The sequence below is a fragment of the Oratosquilla oratoria genome, chromosome 5 (assembly GCF_046742065.1).
Source record: "Oratosquilla oratoria isolate Oo_2021 chromosome 5, ASM4674206v1, whole genome shotgun sequence".
NCBI classification, from domain to species: domain Eukaryota; kingdom Metazoa; phylum Arthropoda; class Malacostraca; order Stomatopoda; family Squillidae; genus Oratosquilla; species Oratosquilla oratoria.
The window spans coordinates 85917308-85923023 of record NC_134781.1 but is presented as its reverse complement, the minus strand read 5'-3'; positions in this window follow the sequence as shown (position 1 = coordinate 85923023).

The following is a 5716-nucleotide window of genomic DNA, read 5'->3' as shown; positions in this document are numbered from 1 at the left end:
CACTGATTTAAAATGTTTGTTCATAATTTCTGCCATTTCCATTTCCTCAGTGTATTCAACTCCTCCTTGTCTTAATTTCTCTAAGTCTTGTTTGTTTTTCAGTTTATTGTTTACAAATCTGTAGAATAGTTTTGGTTGATCTTTACACTTTTCTATAACATCTTTTTCATATTTTCTTTTTTCCTCTCTGCACTTTTGTACATATTCATTTCTATAACCAGTATATATTTTCAATTTTTCAGGTCTTCTGTCTTTTTTCCATCTGTTCCAGGCTTTGTCTCTTTTGTCCTTTAACTCCCTACAACTTTTGTTGTACCAGCATTTTACATATTCTTTTTCTTGTTTTTGTCTTGGGACATACTTTTCCACTCCTTTTTTGTAAATTTTTGTCAAAATATTCCATTTCTCTTCCACTGTTGTTTCTTCTTTGTATATTTCTTCCCAGTTTTCTTGTTGGAAGAATTCTCTTATTTTATCAAAGTTTGTTTTTTCATACATCATTCTTCCTTTTCTATATTGTTCATTTCTTTTGATATATTTTTCTTCATTAAGTTCCAGTTCAATCAATATGTGGTCACTTTTACCTATTGGTGTTTTATATTCAATCTTGTCCACTATTCTAGGTTCAGATGTAATTATTAAGTCTAGCCTCGATGGTTCTTCATTTCTATACCTAGTGTTCTCTTGTATCCATTGTGTCATTGAATGGTCAGTGTGTATTTACCTAGTTGTACCTAGTTGTATTTACCTAGTTGTATTTTACGGGAAGGGGAGCTATGCTCGTGGGGTCCCGTCTTCATATCTCATTTTATCTAAACTATTTTTAAATTCATGTATTGTTTTTGCACACACCACTTTCTCATCTAACTTGTTCCAACTGTCTATTGCTCTGTGAGGAAAGCTGTTCTTTTTAAAATCTCTTCTATAGCTGTCTTTTTTTATTTTCTTTCCGTGTCCTCTTGTATTTCTGTCATCCCATTTTATCAGATTCTCTCTATCAGTAATTTCTATGCCTTTCATGATTCTGTAAATAGCTATCAAATCTCCTCTCTCTCTTCTTTGCTCTAGTGTCTGTAGTTTAAGTTTTTGTAGTCTCTCTTCATATGATAGTTTTGAGAGTGTTGGTGCCAGTTTTGTAATTGCTCTTTGTATTCTTTCAAGTTTTTTTATACATTTTTTTGTACTTGGTGACCATATCGTTGCTGCATATTCCAATCTTGGTCTTATCAGGGTGATTAGGATTTTCCTCACCATTTCTTCATCCAGGTATGTAAATGCCACTTTGATTGTTCTTATTAAATTATAAGTTTCTCCAAAAATCTTATTTATATGTTTCTCAGGTGACATATTATTCATAACAATGACTCCCAGGTCCTTCTCATTTTCTACTTTTTTTATTCCTTCTTTTCCCAAATTATATGATCCTGTTATTCTGTTTTTGCTTTTTCCAAATTCCATTATACTACACTTTTTTGTATTGAACTCCATCTCCCACTTCCTACTCCATTCTTGTACTTTATTTAGATCTCTCTGTAGTGATTCACAATCTTCTTCAGTTTTCACTCTTTTCAGTAATTTTGCATCATCTGCAAAGAAGCTCATATAGCTTTCAATTCCTTCATCCATATCATTAATATATATAGCAAACATTATTGGGGCCAGAACTGTTCCCTGCGGGACACCGCTTATTACTTCATTCCATTTTGAGTGCTGATCTCTTATCACTACTCTCATTTTTCTTTCTTGCAAAAAGTCTTCCATCCAATTTAGCAATTTACCTTGTATTCCTCCTTCATATTCTAATTTCTTAAGCAACTTCTTGTGTGGTACTTTGTCAAAAGCTTTTTTTAGGTCTAGAAATGCACAATCAGCCCATCCATCTCTTTCTTGTATTATATCTATTAGCCTTGAATAGAAACATATTAAATTGGTGACGCATGATCGTCCTTGTCTGAATCCAAATTGCCTTGGATTTAGTACGTTGTTTTTTTCCAAGTATTTTACCCATCTACTTTTGATAATTCTTTCACATATTTTTGCTATTGTACTTGTTAGAGAGACTGGTCTATAGTTGGTAGGTTCTTCTTTATTTCCTCCTTTATATATAGGTACTATATTTGCTTTTTTCCAATCTTCTGGAACTTTTCCTTCTTTTAAGGAACTGCTTATTATGCTATGTATTTTGTCTGCCAGTTCATTCCTGCATTCTTTCAGAATCCAGTTTGCTATTTCATCTGGCCCATGCGATTTTCTGACATCAAAATTACCCAAGTGTGTCAATATTTCATTCTTTGTTACTTCTATTTCTTCCATAGGGGGGACTTTTTCCTTCCACTCAATCTCTTCAGGTTGTATATTTTCCCTTGTAAACACTGATTTAAAATGTTTGTTCATAATTTCTGCCATTTCCATTTCCTCAGTGTATTCAACTCCTCCTTGTCTTAATTTCTCTAAGTCTTGTTTGTTTTTCAGTTTATTGTTTACAAATCTGTAGAATAGTTTTGGTTGATCTTTACACTTTTCTATAACATCTTTTTCATATTTTCTTTTTTCCTCTCTGCACTTTTGTACATATTCATTTCTATAACCAGTATATATTTTCCATTTTTCAGGTCTTCTGTCTTTTTTCCATCTGTTCCAGGCTTTGTCTCTTTTGTCCTTTAACTCCCTACAACTTTTGTTGTACCAGCATTTTACATATTCTTTTTCTTGTTTTTGTCTTGGGACATACTTTTCCACTCCTTTTTTGTAAATTTTTGTCAAAATATTCCATTTCTCTTCCACTGTTGTTTCTTCTTTGTATATTTCTTCCCAGTTTTCTTGTTGGAAGAATTCTCTTATTTTATCAAAGTTTGTTTTTTCATACATCATTCTTCCTTTTCTATATTGTTCATTTCTTTTGATATATTTTTCTTCATTAAGTTCCAGTTCAATCAATATGTGGTCACTTTTACCTATTGGTGTTTTATATTCAATCTTGTCCACTATTCTAGGTTCAGATGTAATTATTAAGTCTAGCCTCGATGGTTCTTCTTCATTTCTATACCTAGTGTTCTCTTGTATCCATTGTGTCATTGAATGGTCAGTAATCATCTCAAGTAGAGCATTTCCCCATGAGTCATCACCACTCTTTACTGTCATTTCTTCCCAGCAGATTTCTTTGCAATTAAAGTCGCCCATCATAACTATTCTTCCTCCGTCTTCCATTATTTTAGTTAATGCTATCTTTGTGTCCTCTAACATACTTTTATGTTCACTCTCCTCCCATGAGGCTGTTTTCGGAGGCACATAATTGATCACAAATTTTCTGCTCTTCTTATCTCGGTCTTCCACTTCTATCATAATCATCTCTACTGTATTCTTTCCATATATGACACCTTTCACGTTTATATCCTTCTTAGTCAGGAACATAACTCCACCCCCTTGTTTTTTCTCTCTGTTTCTAATCCAATAATTGTATGTATCATGTCCTACACTGTTGGGTGGTAGTGGGCCTTTTAATTTTGTTTCTACAATTCCCATTATGTCCGGTTCTTTTTCTTTCAAATAATCATTCAGTTCATTCAATCCTGTTATCAATCCATCTATATTTGTGTAAGACACTCTTAGTTTTCTGCCACTTCCATTGTATTCTCTGTTTCCCTTATGTTTTTCTTTAGTATGTCGAACTGCTTTATTTTCATGTTCACTACTCTCCAATAGAATCTCTCTTTCTCTGACTCCGTTCTTTCCTCGTTTTTTGCCTTAGCTTCAATTCTTTTCTGCTTTTCTGCCTCTCTTTCCTCCTTATTCATTTCTCTTTTTATCCATACCTTTTTATATTGATCATTTGTTGTAGTCGCAAATTTAGACTACAACACACGTGTGTATGTTAGTGTGGGTATGCATGCGTGTGTGCACGTGTGTGTATGTGCGTGTGCACATGTGGATGTATATGAGTGCGTATCCACATATCATTCATACATGCAGGCATATATGCATACATACATTCATTACGTATATACATACATACATACATACATACGTGTGTGTGTGTGCTTATGTATGTACTGTATGTGTGCATGTGTGTGTGTGTGTGTGCGCGCGCGCGCGTGTATCTGTGTGTATTCACCTTGGTCTTAGATCACACGCTGGACTCGTGATCAACAGCTATTTCCCTCCCGTAAGAGAGCTCAAAGCTCGTATGACCGATCTGTGGGTAATGCTGTGACCTTACACGCACACACACACCCAACTCCCCACCCACGAGAGTTGGAGTAATGACTCGAAGAGCAGTGACACTAAAACTACTTCAGCCCTGAGCAGGATTCGAACCCGGACCACCGTAGTGGCAGTCGGGGACTCTACCAACCGCGCCACCGAGTCGTGTGTGTGTGTGTGTGTGTGTGTGTGTGTGTGTGTGTGTGTGTGCGCGTGCGTGCGTGCGTGTATCCATGTGAATACGTATTCAAATAATTATCATAGACCAGCTGGCGTTTCTCATGAATATGACATTTGAAAACCATGAGAGAAACTGCCAATTGGATCCCACGGAGATGGAAAAAAAAAATCTGACGACAGTTGGAAGTAGAAGGGAATTTGACATCAGGTATATGCGATAAGATTAGTGAATGTAAAAATGAAACTGAAGAACGTAGTATTTTCAGAACATAGGAAAAAAATTGTAAGTCTGAGAATCTCACGCTTTTTATTTTGTTTTCTTTTATTATTATTATTATTTTTTCATCTTTGAGTGGCAGGTGGGAGGGTAACTTCATAAGCATTATTGTGAAGGGCATAATTTCACCGTTTTATTTAATTTCTATTTGTTAATATTTTGATTTTGCTTAGTTTTATTTGTTACTCTATTTTATCATAATCTATTCTATTTTGTGTGAAGGGTGACGTCATCACGCAACCGTCTTTCGTTTGTTGTTAAAAAGATTATTCTTCCATTAATACCCCGTCCATATTTATAAAAATTAATTCTGTCTTGGAGTGCGGTCCAGATTTTTTCGAAATAGGAATGGGGGCGAGGGAAAGGTCTTTACTCTTATGTTGAAAAATAAAGACTTAAAAAGTGCATTGTTCTGACTGCCTCATGGAGATTTTGTTCAGACAAAGGAAACCTTTGCAGCCAAAAAGAGAAACTTATTTCCATTAACAATTTCACTACCGCCAGGTTATTCTTGCAAACTTCCCTGCGCAGCGAAAGGATCGAAAACAACAGAAGGATATGTCGGAAGTAAAAGTTGAATCTTTTAGTGGATTTTTTCCTCGCAGGACTCGGGCAGATACGAGTCTTGTGAATAGAAATGGATAAATACATAATAGATAAATAAATGAATATACCAATAAATACACAAATAATAAATAAACAAATAAGTAAATCAATTACATAAAAAATCTATTTTAGCATAAAGCTCGTTCGTTCTTGCTTTGTCCCTCGCCTTTGCTTGGGGCTCGGAGCCCCTGAACAAGCACAATAGCGGCGCCCCTCAACAAGCACCATAGCAGAGCCCCTATGGCTGGCCAAGAGTCGAGGTAAAACGCACCCCGCTTGAGGATTCAGGGGTGGTTAGGCAAGACGAGTGAAGGTTGTGTTAGGTTAAGGTGAAAGAATTCGATATATATATATATATATATATATATATATATATATATATATATATATATATATATATATATTTATATATATATATATATTTTTTTTTTTTTCTGATTTGAACAGAAAATA